This window comes from Halichoerus grypus, chromosome 6 (genome assembly GCF_964656455.1).
Source record: "Halichoerus grypus chromosome 6, mHalGry1.hap1.1, whole genome shotgun sequence".
In the NCBI taxonomy this organism is placed as follows: domain Eukaryota; kingdom Metazoa; phylum Chordata; class Mammalia; order Carnivora; family Phocidae; genus Halichoerus; species Halichoerus grypus.
In genome coordinates, this window is record NC_135717.1 from 143,929,777 (window position 1) to 143,945,764 (window position 15,988).

The window sequence follows — 15,988 nt, forward strand, 5'->3', positions numbered from 1 at the left end:
TAAGTGCCATAGAGACTCCAAATGGAAGAGAGAGGGAAAAGTAACACATTTGAAAGGAATGTGGCTTTTCATGGTAAATGCTTATTTACAATTATTTTTATGTGAGAGGTATGTGAACAATGGAAGAGGAAAGAGGAAAGGCAAGAAGGGAGGACGAAAGGAGAAAACAAAAACATGACTGGAGCAGCACCTCTTTTCCCAGGTTATTGCCCTTATAAGATCTTCTCCTTTATGGTGGCACGTAAGCATAGTAAAAGATTTCTTGTTTTGTAAAGTGATCTCGAGGTATAAAAAGTCTGAGATTCACTTGTGTGTTTGAGCTGGTCACATTCTCCCTTTGAACAGGGCCACCCTCACCTGTATGAAAGAGTGCTGGAGGTGATCTAAGTCCTCTGCCTTTTCTAACATTGCCTGATTCACACTTGACACAGGTGGGCAGTGGGAAGGAGAAGGTATGATTTGTGCATGTCACCATAATTTTAACCTTGTAGCTCTAGTGACATGACCCCTTCTCTGACCTTATGGCTTTCATCCTTTTAAAATTTTCATCTCTAAATCTTCACTGACAATCATGGACTGTCTCATAAAAAGACCAGTGTCCATTCAAAAACTAAAATGTCTCAAATCAACCATCAGAATTTCTTAAATTGTAGATACAATTGTAGCATTCTGATTTGAGCATACAAGGAATTCATTTCATTTTAGAGAACATATTGATGAAGTAAGCATAGCAAAAGAAAACTAAATGAATTAAGAAGAAAGTAACTTACAGGTTCTTTTTATTTAATATTAAAAGTTTGACATGAGTGGTAGTTTGATTCTGTCTCCCGAGAGCTAATAGTGTTATAAAATAATTTACACACAATGAACTTCCCTGGCATTTTGTACATTGTTTTTTGTTTTTAGTTTTGGTTTTCTTCCTTCACAACTGATCTTTCAATTGAGATTGGTCCAATTGCCACTTGATTGAGGACAAAGTCTTGGATAACCCACTGGTTTTAATGTTAATAACAGCAGTACTTTCGATTCCTCATTTCTGTGAAGTTTAATATAATAATTTTACATCTTAATATAGTTTTATAACTTAATGGCTAATTTTTAATTAATTACTTATTTTTTGAGGGAGAGAGAGAGAGAGAGAGAGAATGAGCACATGCTTGTGTAGGGGGAAAGACAGAGGGAGAGAGAGAATCTTAAGCAGGCTCTATGCCCAGCATGGAGACCAATGCAGGGCTCAATCTCACAACAGTGAGATCATGACCTGAGCTGAAATCAGGAGTCGGAGGCTTTTTTATTTTTTAAAGAATTTTTATTTAATTTTTTGACAGAGAGAGAGAGAGAGAGAGCGCACAAGCAGGTGGAGTAGCAGATAGAAGGAGAGGGAGAAGCAGGCTCCCCGCTGAGCAAGAAGCCAGATGTAGGGCTCAATCCCAGGACCCTGGGATCTTGACCTGAGCCAAGGCAGTCGCTTAACCAACTGAGCCACCCAGGCACCCCAAGAGTCAGAGGCTTAATCGACTGAGCCACCCAGGTGCCCCTTAACAGCTAATTTTTTTTAATACTCATTAAATGACAGGCATTGATCTAAGAACTTTACCTGTACTAATTAATTTAATTCTTACCCAGCTGTAGGAGTTATTACCTATTTTACAGATGAGGAAACTGAAGCACAGAAAAGTGAAGTTACTTGCTAGTAAATTACAGAGATGTAATTAATATGCAGCCAGAAACAGGTGTTAATCTTATCTTCTTTCTCCTCAAAATGATGCTGACATTCCATATGTTATTTAAATACACATGCATTTCTCTAAAAATAAGGTCATGGCACTTACATATTCAGATGTCAATTGGCAGATAGAATCATCATTTAACATCTTAAGATGTTTCTCAACTGACTTAGAGTCAGAATTCTGTTTTTTCCACCCAAAGTACTTAAGGCATTAGAATACATAATGTTAAAAAGTGGGAGTATGAACAAAAGATGTTTAATTCAGATGTACAGAATGTCAAGGGCTGCTTGTAGACCATATTTAAGGACTCTGTCAGGATCACAAAAATTTCCAGAAGTTTTCAATGCTAACCAATGAATTTCTATCTCAATTCACTAAAAATTTGAATACAGCATTTTTAACAAGGCCATTTTAAGTTGAGTTGCTGAATAAAGTAAGGCTTTTATACATTTTAACTAGATCTTTTTTTTTTCTTTTTAAAGATTTTAAATATTTCTCACTCTATCAGCAACAGATCATTTCATGGATGAATTCTAGTACATCACAAGAAATCATGGATAAAAATTATTATCATTTTGCATTTATAAAGCACATTTTTCTTGAGTGTGTGTGTGTGTATGTGTGTGACATGCATGTCCTAATGCAGAGAGTTAATGCCTAAAGGAAAAATAAACTAGCTATGTCTTTCAAAAAAGTCTTCACAGCTTATAAGGCAAGGAGAACAGTTTAATCCAAAAGCAGAATTCTTATTAAGGGCAGAAATATCATTTAAGAAAAAAACCTTGAGGTACTCTTGTGATATGGCAACTATGGGGACAGTTGATTTGGAGTTTTCTGTGACAATCCTGAGAGAAGGGCTAAGGTAATAGAAGACGAGTAAAGGAGTCAGAGAATTCATAACATTTTGAAGACAAAGAGGACAGTACGAACACCCCTCCTCCCAGGTGGGAATGGCCAGTGTCATTTGGAAGAGGGACAGCCATCATTAAGTTTGAAATAGTTGCTGTATAACTCATGTTTCTCTCCGGCAAATAACCAGTCTATTACAATTACATGTGACTATTGGGGGAAGGATGTTAGGAGTGCATTGGGGAGGAAATAAAAGCAGAGGACAGACATAAGTGAGATTAAAATTTATCAGATGCAGTGAATTAGGACAAACTGACTTGAAGAAACACAAACTCTAATGGTTCTCAGGAAAGGTGTGAAGAAAAGGAAGGATCCAAGTTTTCCCATTACAGATTGGACATAGGCATTTTTTATGAAAGAGTATGTGTCCTATTTACACTCATAGGGGAAGATTGATTGTATTGGACTAGTGAACTTGGGAACATCTGGGTGAATTATCCATTATAACTTTTTCTTTAATTACAATTTTATGTTTGATGAAAAATATTGTACCCAAACAGACCAATTTGGTGAAGTTCAGTTTGAACTGATCATTTGTATGCTTTAGAGTTTCAAAATCAGCTTGTGATTTTTAAGTACTTATATTGACAATTAGACTTTAAAAGGTGAATGATCTAGCCTCTGCCCCTCTCTGAACTCATCTAGTACCTTTGATCCCACTGGTCACTTTTCCTCAAACTGGTTGCCAGAATACTCCAAACCAATTCCTACTCCCACAGATACTTTAAAAAAAATTTTTTTTTATTTAAGTTCCAGTTAGTTAACATACAGTATAATGCTAGTATGTTACTATAGTATGTTACTATAATATTATAATTCAACACTTCCATACAACACCCGGTGGTCATCACAACAAGTGCACTCCATAATCTTCATCACCTATTTCACCCATTCCCCACCCACCTCCCCTCTGGTAGCCATCAGTTTGTTCTGTATAGTTAAGAGTCTGTTTCTTGGTTTGCCTCTCTCTCTCTTTTTCCCCCTTTGCTCTTTTGTTTCTTAAATTCCACATATAAGCAAAATCATATGGTAATTGTCTTTATCTGACTGACTTATTTCGCTTAACATAATACTCTCTAGCTATATCTGTGTCATTGCAAATGGCAAGATTTCATTCTTTTTTTAAGGCTGAGTAATATTTCATTGTATATATACCATATCTTCATTATCCATTCATCAGTCAATGGACATTTAATGAAACAATAGAAAGAGAAATTAAGGCATCAATCCCATTTACAAGTGCACCAAAATTAATAAGATACCTAGGAATAAACCTAGCCAAAGAGGTGAAAGACCTATGCTCTGGAAACTATAAAACACTGATGAAAGAAATTGAAGATGACACAAAGAGATGGGAAGACCTTCCATGCTCATGGATTGGAAGAACAAATATTGTTAAAATAGCTACACTACCCAAAACAATCTATGCATTTAATGCAATCCCTATTAAAATACCAACAACATTTTTCACAGAGCTAGAACAAACAATCCTAAAATTTGTATGGAATCACAAAAGACCCTGAATAGCCAAAGCAACATTGAAAAAGCAAAGCAAAGCTGGGGGCGTCATAATTCTGGACTGCATTCTGCTACTGTACCTTCTTCCTGGAAAGCCCAAATCCTACCCCCTTAGAGAGACCTCCTTTAGACTGATAAGCCAGTCTAAAATAGAGCAACCTTCTGCCCTTCCAGTCATTTGGACTTTGTCATGGCCCTATTTTATCACCGTTTGAAATTACCTTGATATTCCATGTGCTAACTTGCTTATTGCTTGTTGCCCATGACACAGGACCCTGAACCATACTGATTAGTACTGTAACCTCAGCATCTGAAATTTTGAAGACATAAAATAAATATTTGTGAAATGAATGGATTGAAGAGGGTATATACTAATAGAGAAAAAATAAAATGTATACAAAGTAATTTATATGCAAAGGCAAATGTTAATTGTGTGTATAATCATTATAATTATGTTCAAACCATGACATGCTTCAGAGTTTCTTCAGAACTATTTAAAAGTAAGTGAGTGATAGTTAGGTTATGTATATTTGTCATGTTTTCTAAATTAGAGAAGCCTGGAGTAGTAATATTTAATATCTGTTTGTGGTAGGCAAAACAACCCCCTGAAATGCCCATGCCCTAATCACTGGAACTGATGGATATGTTATGTTTCATGTCAGAAGGGACATTGCCTATGTAATTAAGGTTACATACCTTAAAATAAGGAGATTATTCTAGATTATCTGGGTTGGCCCAACTTAATCACATGAGACTTGGAAACGTAATTTTCTCTGGCTGGAGACAGAGATGTGGAAGAGAAGGCAGGGAAGATGCAGCAGAAGGGGAAGGCTTAGAGATTCCAATAAGATTTAATATACCATTGCTGGTTCTGAGACATACGGGGCCAACCACAAGAACCAGAGAGAGAACTCTAGGAGATAAAGACAACCCATAGCTAGCAGTCAGCAAGAAAACAGAGATCTTTTTCCTGTAAGTGCAAAGAACTGAATTCTAACAATCTAAATGAACTTTGAAGTGCCTCCAAGATGTGCCTTAGGCAGGAATATAGCCCTGTCAACATCTTGTTTTGGGTTCTTGAGACCTGGACCATAGGGAGAAGCTGAGCCACACTGTGCCCATACTTCTGACCCATGGAAACTGTGAGACAATAAATGAATGTTATTTAGGTTCTTAAGTCTGTGATAATTTGTTATGGTAAGAGAAAATTAGTATAGTATTTAAAAATGATTATAAGAATAATAAGTAACATGGATCCTTAGGAACTTTCCTAGGGATTTTATGAGCATTCTATTTAATTTTTATGATAATTCATGAAGTCATGTACTTGGCCCATTTTGAGAAATCTATTTAACCCAAACCTCTTATCCTTGAGAACAATACCTCCTTACTCACACAGAGGAATGGACCTTTGGCAATGATGTTAATATTTTGTGATGTTAGTATTTTGTGATCCCATTCCTTTGGCCCAAGAGGATCAAAGGTGAACACTTAAAATAATAGATTATATCCTCTTGATTTGAAATTGCAATGGAGATATTTTACTTTCTTTTTTTTTGCCTTAACTACTGTGGCATTTATTTTTTTTTTATTATTATGTTATGTTAATCACCATACATTACATCATTAGTTTTTGATGTAGTGTTCCATGATTCATTGTTTGTGTATAACACCCAGTGCTCCATGCAGTACGTGCCCTCTTTAATACCCATCACCAGGCTAACCCATTCCCCCACCCCCTCCCTTCTAGAACCCTCAGTTTGTTTCTCAGAGTCCATAGTCTCATGGTTCGTCTCCCCCTCCGATATCCGCCCCCTTCATTCTTCCCTTCCTGCTATCTTCTTTTTTAATTTTTTTTTTAACATATAATGTATTATTTGTTTCAGAGGTACAGGTCTGTAATTCAACAGTCTTACACAATTCACAGCACTCACCATAGCACATACCCTCCCCAATGTCCATCACCCAGCCACCCCATCCCTCCCACCCCCCACCACTCCAGCAACCCTCAGTTTGTTTCCTGAGATTAAGAATTCCTCATATCAGTGAGGTCATATGATACAAGTCTTTCTCTGATTGACTTATTTCGCTCAGCATAATACCCTCCAGTTCCATCCACGTCGTTGCAAATGGCAAGATTTCATTCCTTTTGATGGCTGCATAATATTCCATTGTATATATATACCACATCAGGTATGTAAAATCAGAAATTGTGGAGTGACATTTACGTGGAAAGGAAAGATAGAATAATGAAAATGTACAGAAAAAAATAGTTGCCAGAGATTATTGGGCCAGAGGTATGTGTGTGTGTGTGTGTGTGTGTGTGTATGCATTAGAGAGAGAGTGAGAGAGAGAAATATTTAAAAAGTGACTTCCTAGGTTTTAGATGGCTTTCCTGTTTGTTGCCTCTTGAAGCCCAGCTGTATTTCTGGACTGTCGTTTCATTATGGAAAATTTCTCCATTTAGCTTAGACTAGGTTGAATGAAGTTTTGCTACTCCCAACAAAGAGAATGTTAATTAAGGCAGGCAGTATTAGTAAACTTTCATTTGAAGAGATGTTGCATTCATTAAGGTTTGTTACTCATGTAACAAATAGGATGGCTGAAGTTCAAAGACCGTGAGCTTAAGTAAAAGTCAAAGAGATGGCTCCTGTCAGCAGGAGACTCTACTGGTGATTCAAGGAACCGGGCTCCTTTCAGTTTGTTGCTCCACCATTCCTTAGAGTCTTTATTGTCATTTGCAGTTTGTATTTCAGAGAGGGAATGGAGGAGAAATATTGAATTCTTAAAATACTTAGCCCCAAAGTAGCATCCATTGCTTTTCTGTTCTTGTTCCATTGGCAAAGACTGGTTAGATGGCCACAACTTACTGTAAGAAAGGTTGAGAGACAATAGTCTAGCCAGGAACCTAGGAGAAGTAAAAGTAGTTATGATGATCAGCTAGTAGCCTCTGGCAACAGATGTTCAGTAACTTGTTCTATATTACGAAACTGATATTGGCAGAGGTAGGGATTGAAACACAGATCTCTGACTCTGGAAATGGAACCATTTTTCTCTAGTATAGTTTTGCTTTACCAGATGGCTTCCATCTGCTTAATTAGTTGATTTAAAGTTCCACTAAACATGTTAGCTGGCCAGTTACGTGTTCTATCATTGTCAATTTTCTTTTAATTTAGATAATATCAGAAAGAAGAAATGCAATACTCAGCATATTAGGAGACAGTCAGTGACAAGTTACACAAGAACAGGGGAGACCTCAATTAGGCTACTCACTACAAAACACAGAAATATGACCACCTGCTAGACTATTTAATGACATGGTATCCAGAAAAAAAAATTGAGACCCTTTAACCTCTTTCCTATGAGTTTTTGATAGTTTAATAACATGAAATCATTTATTTTCACTCTATTAGTATGAAGCAAATAAGTGGTAGTAGGTAATCAACTTAATTTGAATTGGCCTAAAATATGAAAAGATTGAATATATTCTAGCATTCTTGATTTTGTCCTGTTATTTTTCAGGAATCTTTGGTGATATATTGGTGGGATAACCAGAATCAGGGTCTGGCACTAAGCCTCTAAGTATGGGGCTTGTGTTGAGCATACAGTGAGACTAGGGGTGGTGACGTGGATGGTCTGCTTAAATAGGGAAGTTTACCTGCACAGGCATTCTGTTGATAGTGGAGTGGATTCCACAATATACAAGTTAGTCATATTTATAGTTGAGGTAAAATAATTGGCAAAAGGTTTCCAGGATGAAGAAATGGAGTAGGAAGAAAAGAATCACGGGTAATTAAGATGAGTATGCTGGAGCTGGTTCTGCCTGTTCATGCCAGCAGATAGTGTGCATCTCTTCCAACTCTGCATTTGGTAATGACATATTGGTAGCTTGAACGTGGCCATGGTAGGAGTATTTACAGAAATTTTTATAAACTATAATTCATGATGCCCCCACCCCCCACCCCTGGCAGAGCTGATTGTTGATTGTTGAATATTTACTTGCTATATTAGTTAGGGTTCTTCAGGGAAAGAGAACCAATATGAGGTATACATATAGACACAAAGGGACTTATTATGGGAGATTGGCTCACATGATTATGGAGACTGAAAAGTTCCATGATCTGTCTTCTGCAAGCTGGAGGCCAGGGAAAGTCTGTGATGTAATTCTAGTCTAATCTCAAAGGCTTAAGAATGTAGAGTGCCAATGTCAAAGGCAAAGGAGAAGATGATGTCCTAGCTCAAGCAGAGAGCAAATTTGCCCTTTCTCTGCCTTTTTGTTCTATTCAGGATCTCCATGGATTGGATAATGCCCATCCAAATTAGTGAGAGTAACCCTCTTTGCTCATTCACCCAATTCAAATGTTAATCTCTTCTGGCAACACCCTCACAGACACACCTAGAAGTAATGTTTTATCAGGTATCAGGGCATCCCTTAGCACAAACTGACACATAAAATTAACCACCACACCTGCACATGACTGGTGATACCTATAGTCAAGGTAGACTAACATGATCATGTGAGATGGTTTTTTTCCCAGGTGATAGTTACTGTCTGGGCCAGGGTTCAGAGTCAGACTTGCTGATATTAGGGTGGGGCCTGATAAAAGCCCCCCCCCCCAGGGGAATGATGATTTGATACTAAATTCTATCTTATGTACTATTTAGAAAATGCATAGAGAAAGTAAACTTACCTGTACATGGTGGCATGAAAAGAAAGTCTTATCCTAACTACAGTGTTGGCTAGGAAATTGTCTATGAGCTGACTCAGCATCATCCCCACTAATTTTGGGGGCCCTTCCATAATACACAGATATAACCTTGCCATTAGTCATGTAAAAGCTGTCAGCCCTGTCTCTTTTGGTCTCTTTCCATCTTTTTCATAGGTGATTTATACATCTGCTCACCTTTCAATGTAATAAATCCTGAGTGAAACCTGAATTACTTCATAGGCAAAATAGTACCTCTAAGCTAGAGTTAAATCTCTCCTGCTTCTTAAGCACCAGATTGGAAGAGGAATAATGCATGGGAATAAATTGACTTGATGCTCATATTTTTGGTGATAGGATAATGACTACCTGAGAATAGGATCTATGGGATGTGAAGAACTTCATTAAAATTCTGGTAGACATGCGTACTACGGAGGGCTGTACCAAAGGGTGTGGTTTCTATGCAATTAATTATCTACTTTGTGTGCTAGCCTATGGACAGGAGTTTGTTGGAAACTAGTCTGGTGTCCAATAAAAGTGATCAGGTTTTCTTCCTGATGCATTCTTTAAAAAAAAAAAAGAGCAAGAGAGGGAAAGAGCCTGATGGCAGGTAACCTGGAGGAGTTAAAAAATGCTTTGTCAGCCCTATGAATGTATCTCAACATCAAGATAATTTTCTCTTTTACTGGAAGACACCGTTATCAAAAGCTGGGATTATTTTCAGAAAATCCTACCCCAGCAGCAGGTCAGGGGCCTTTTGTACTGTAACCCAGGTGTCTTGCTGAATTGTTGCTAGATCCAGAAGCATCCAGCCTGAAAACTCTGTACTTGAGCACTCCAGACCAAACCAAAACAGAACAAGTCGGTGACTGGCAGAATGTATAAGTACTTTCAAGTGGGCATTTTGGTGAGTAGAGAACTAAAGGGCAGTTTGTACTCTTTTCTCCTTTTCTCTTTTCTTTTTTTTTTCTTTTCTTTTCTTTTCTTCTTTTCTTTTCTTTTCTTTTCTTTTCTTTTCTTTTCTTTTCTTTTCTTTTCTTTTTTCTTTTCTTTTCTTTTCTTTTCTTTTCTTATCACATTCCAGAATGCTAGGGGAAAAGGTGCCTTTACAACCTGAAAATCTATGGAATCTGGAAATAAGTTCAAATATTTTTTGGATCAGTTTCAAGTTCAAGCTTTCCTGAGTAAATTGCTCTATCTAACTGTGATTATAGTGTGATTGCTCCCCATCTCCTCACAGCTTCTTTTAGTTATTAAAGCTGATCCAAAAAGGGGAGGCAGAAGCTGAAGTTAAGGTAAGAGAGGGTAAAACAATATTCCCTAGAAGGGCACATGGAAATGACACTGGCCAATGAGAATATATCAAAAGAGATATAAGTTTCAATAGTAATGTTAAATGCCTTCAAGATAGCCTAGGGGAGATACTTGAGGGATGTTACCATGATTAGCTGTCATGGACCCAGCAGTGAAACAGTATGGTAACAGGGAGGAAACTGTGGTCTCAGAGAGCACTGTCAGTTCTTTGGCTCTATTTTGTTTTCCTTTCTTTCTCTCTTCCTCCCCCCCCCACCCCCATCTACGTCTCCTCTCCCCTTCTCTCTCTCTTTTTCTCTTTATCTCTTTCTCTTTTGTTCTCTTTCTTTCCCTCTTCCTCACCCCCTCCACTTTATTTCTGCTAAGGTTCTGAAATCTAACCGTATCTAGGTAATGGTATCACTTAATTGGAATTTCCTTAATGGATAATACCAATGTTCAGTAAATAGATATTGCCACATGTATATGCCCAGATTTGGAAAGAGTTCAGAAAAGTAGACACTTCTGATTGCAATGAATTCCAATATTTTTTTTAAAGATTTTATTTATTTATTTGACAGAGAGAGAGACAGCGAGAGAGGGAACACAAGCAGGGGGAATGGGAGAAGGGGAAGCAGGCTTCCCTCTGAGCAGGGAGCCTGATGCGGGGCTCGATCCCAGGACCCCAGGATCATGACCTCAGCTGAAGGCAGATGCTTAACGACTGAGCCACCCGGGTGCCCCTCCAGTATTTTTTAAGTTCTGGTTCAACATCGTTAGCAGCAGTACCAATAACTGGATGTCCTTCCTTTTTACATTCTGTGTACTCATACAAAAGAGACAGAACAGATAGGCTAGTCACTATTTCCTATTTCTCTTTCATCAAGTGTGGTACCTAGAGTATTCCATATATCAAAGCCTAAAACCTGATTTACGAGCCTCCTCAATATAGTCAGAGTGGAATGAAAAAATCTATGGAATGCACACACACACACATCCTGTGAGTGTGTTTATATGTATATATATATATATATATATATGCATTATGATAGTTATAAGCATTATGATATATACAATGTAATATATTTTCCTTATTGGTGCTGGTGTAGGAAAAAGAATCAGGCAAAATAAAATTGCATTAAAGTGAATGAACACCTCATATTCTGAATTCATGATGCCTTGGACTCTACTTGGGAACCAGTGGCAAGTGCTGGACTTAAGTGATTTTTTGCAGATAACCAATGGCTAGTGAGGACAAAGAAACAAACCAAAATTCCCTACCATTACTACCAAAAAAAACTGCCTCATACAATTTGTTAATCTTAATTTTATTAATATTAATTTAGGGACATGGATTTTCTTGAATTATTATTTATTTAAATAAAATGTTTTCAATTGGATACCAAAAACAGCAAAGCTGTTATAGGTGCTAGCTTCTTCACAGTGTATAGGTTTAAGATGTCTCTAGATGGGTATTGATTATCCACATTTCTATGAAATATAGGGTTGTTAGTATCTAAATATTTGTTGAGCACCAACCCTGAAAAATATACACCATCACTGATTGGACTTGACTTACTAATTACGGAGATTACAAACAATTTGAGGGTAGTGACTACTAAGGGATCTTCGAGGATTGTAACTTGACACTAAAAGATCCGATGACTTACCTCACAATTGTGAAAAGAAGGTCTGGTTGTATCTAAGAAAGAGGATGCTGCATTTAAGACCTGAAGATCTTTTTGAAATTTGAGAATGGGTAGAAGATGATGCTGACAACATGTACTAGATCATTGTCTTTTGAATATTCTGGTTTTATCTTCCATGGATTTTGTTAACTCATTATTATTATAGATGGCAATGTTGAGAAGTTAGAGAAGTTGGTTTCCAACAAGATAATTCTGGGAAATGAATTCTGTTAGATTTTGTTAATTATGTTCAGTCTGAGATTAAGATTCAGTTCTTGTAAATTAGAATTCTTGAACCTAATGTGGGCCATTATAAATAGTTTTAGAAATTTAAGAATTGGGCTGCATTTTGAGGAATAAACTTATAATAATTTGCTTATATCTAATATACGTGTCAATTCAGATGGTAAAGTTCAGAGTTGAACGGCCATAAAAGCAACTTCAATTTCAATATTCATTACAGACCATATCTTAGCAAACAAGATTCAAACAGCGTTTTATTTGTCTTATTAGTTGGAAAGAGATGTCAAGTTATATGATACCCACAATAAGCAGAATACTTATACTTGTATTCTCAGCAAAGAGAAAAAGAGGAAGTCATGATGGAAGAGACATGTCCAGAAGCAATCCCCTGACAGATGTCAATTAAATGGAAATGGAGAGATGCGCCAGAAAGATCAGAGATACTGCTTCAGCCCTGAGCTCTCAGTGAGTGAAGACCACTAACCACTAAGGGCTGCAGGGTCTGCCTAGTCATCTCCTTCCATTTCTGATCGACATACAATTTGTAAACCATTATCTTATCCACAATCTGGACAAAATAAGTTCCAGTGGCACAGGATGTTTTGGTGAGATTGGAAAGGCTCAACACTACCTCACCAAATTGGATTGAACTGAATCAGATGCTCTATGAGTGGAGGCAGCTGTGTATACATAGCTACTAGTACATCCTCCTTATCACAAGCAATTGTTTTCAAACAAGTGAGCAATCCAGTTCCAAACTACTCTCCCAAGTTTTGGTTTTATATAATCGTTTCTAGTATTAATTTTCTTAGCATAGGTCCTCTAGAAAATGAAGTCTAAAGTAAGGATTAAAGTACTGATAGGTATTGGGGAAGTGCAAGTCCAGAGGACTGACAGTAAGGACAGTAGAGTCAATAAAAGGAAGATGTTATGCATTACTGCCAACTACTGTTTATAATGAGCTGGAGAGAGAGGCAGCAGGGCACTCGCTGTGCGTATTTTTTTTTTTTTTTGGAATTTTTTTTTTATTATGTTACGTTAATCACCATACATTACATCATTCGTTTTTGACGTAGTGTTCCATGATTCATTGTTTGCATATAACACCCAGTGCTCCATTGTGCATATTTGTTTGGCAGTCAGAACTTCAGAATGTAAGGAGAAAGTGCAACTTGGAATAGTCATCAGGAGAGAAAATCCCCTCTCATTTCCTGTGGTCAACATTTTCTCTTTCCCCCTCCCAGGGAGAAAGTCCCTGCCCCTCCCGGTTAAATCAGAAAGCCAGATGCTATAACCCGTGGTGTGATGTTTCATCCAAGTCCAGTGTGGTTTGTATGAGAGGAAGAAGGGGGAAGTTAAGGGAATTCAAGAGCATTAATTAGTGTTTGTGTCCCAATACAGGACCATAAACAAATCAATTATCTGAATGTCGCTAGATCCCAGGGACATTTAACAACTTTGCGTCTACTTGTCCTCAGCTGTTTTTACACTGGCCCAGAAATCATTTGTAATGGCTTCTGCCCAGAGAAGATCAATTGTTTCTTAGAGTAAAAAGAGTTGATACTTATGCATCAGTGTAAACATCAGTACACATATAACAGCAAAGATTAAGCAGTATACTTAGAGCTCTTGTTTCAATATTCAGTTTCTTTACATGAAGGGAACAGAAAGGCAGTACAGTGAAATGGGTAAGGACAAGAGATCTGGGATCACACAGATTTGAGTTTGCTTATTGGCATAATTATTTCTTTGCCCTTTTATGCCTCGGTTTCTTCAGATGTGTAACAAAGAAACTGCATCTACACAAGAGAGTTTCTGAAAGGATTAGCATAATGCCTAGCTCATAGAAATGTTGTTTTTATTTTAATTTAATTTTAATTTTTTAAAGATTGTATTTATTTATTAGAGAGAGCGAGAGAGCACAAGCGGGGTTGGGGCAGAGGGAGAGGAAGAGGGAGAAGCAGACTCCCCGCTGAGCAGAGAACCCATTGTGGGGTTCAATCCCAGGACCCTGAGATCATGACCTGAGCTGAAGGCAAAGGTCTTCTTATTCATTTGCAGTCTCAGTTCTTCAAAATTCTGACATTCTGTATCCCCCAAACTTACAGTTGTCCCTTCTGGAGCCAAATTATATTTTGCAATGAGCATTGATTATTGTATTTGCCAATGTTTGCACTGACTCTTGGTTTCTATAAAAGCTTTCTTCCCTGCAATATGTGTTTAAAATACTGACTTCCTGCTCTTTACTTGTTAACCACAAAAATGAATTCTCTCTGCTGATTCTGTTCTCTGTCACAGAGGGGCAAAGGGAAAACTTTTATTTTTGCTCTTTTGCTCAAGGAAGAGAGATTTCTTTGGAGCCCCAAAGCAGAAAACTTGCCTCCTATGGCGCTGCATGGGTACACTTCTAAGCTCACCGCTTGGAATGTTCCCGGGGTAGCAGTAGCTCAGGAATGTTACTGTTTGAGTATATTAAGCTTGTTGTTGAGGGTATTACCCTAAGAAGACCACATAAAACCAAAGTTTTAATCAATTAAGATTCTTATAGCAGTTGATAGCAAGGGTTCAAAGTAAAATGCCCCAGAACCACAGCAGGGAACGTAAGTGAATGAAGCTGGAAAAAACATTTCTTTTTCTTCTTTCAGAAAAGTAACAGCATGACTATGATGGTAGATGGAAACTTATACCCGTGAAAGAGATCCAGTGTTCACTGTAGAACTGGCCGTTATGAATGTCTTAGAAAAGTGAAAAAGGTGTTTTCCTGAGGGAAAATGTCTAGCATTGCCAGATGTTTACATTTTTTTAAAAATATTATGTTCAGTTAGCTAGCATATAGTGTTCACATTTTTTAAAACAAGGCAAGCAAATAAAAAACAACCAGAAGTCTATCATTTTATGTGAAATAGCTAGTTGTAGAGAAACTAATTGTAATAATTAGTGACAGATTAAAGAAAAACTGATAGTCCTACAACTGTATGGATCTATGATTCACTTCTGGCCAAGAGTTAATGAGTTTATGAGTAGTAGAGAGGATTAATAGCTGAGACAGGTCTCACTTCCTCTATGAAGACTTCATTAACCATCACTATTTATATTTTAAAAAATCTTTGTTATGTTTGTTAAATTTGTTATAATTTGGCATGGTTTATCTCCTATTTTTTAACAGATTTATCAAGGTATAGTTTACATACAACAGACTGCACATATTTCAAGCATATGATTTGATAAATTTGGCATGTACGCAGCTATAAAATCATCACCACAATCAAGATAGTGCCCTTACCAACCCTAAAATTTTCTTCCTTCACCTTTGTGTTACCTTCCTTTTACACCTGCTCTCCCCCATATTCTATCCTCTGGCAACTGTTGATCTGCTTTGCTTTCTGTCCTTATGTTTTATTAATATTCCCTTATTATCCTTTTAGTATCTATAGTATCTGTAGTTATGTCACCTCTCATTTTCCTGATATTTTTATTTCCTGATTAGTGAGATGATCATTTTTACTGATATTTTCAATGAACCAGATTCTAGTTTCATTGATTTTTCTTTTTTCATTTTCAATTGCATTGATTTCTTTTATTTCCTTTTTTCCTTCTGACTTTGGGTTTAATTTGATTTTGTGTTTTTGTTTTTTAGTATTTTAAGATAAAAATTAAAGTAATTGATTTGAAATTTCTTTCTTTTTTATATAGGCACTCAGTGCTAGGAATTTCCCAGTAAATAGCACTTAGCAACATCCCATAAATTAATATGTTCTGTTTTTATTTTCATTTAGCTCAAAATAGCTTCTAATTTCCTTTCTGATTTCTTCTTTGCCACATGGGTTATTTAGAAATGTGTTATTTAGTCTCCAAATATTTAGGGGTTTTCCAGATGTCTTTCTGTTATTGATTTCAAATT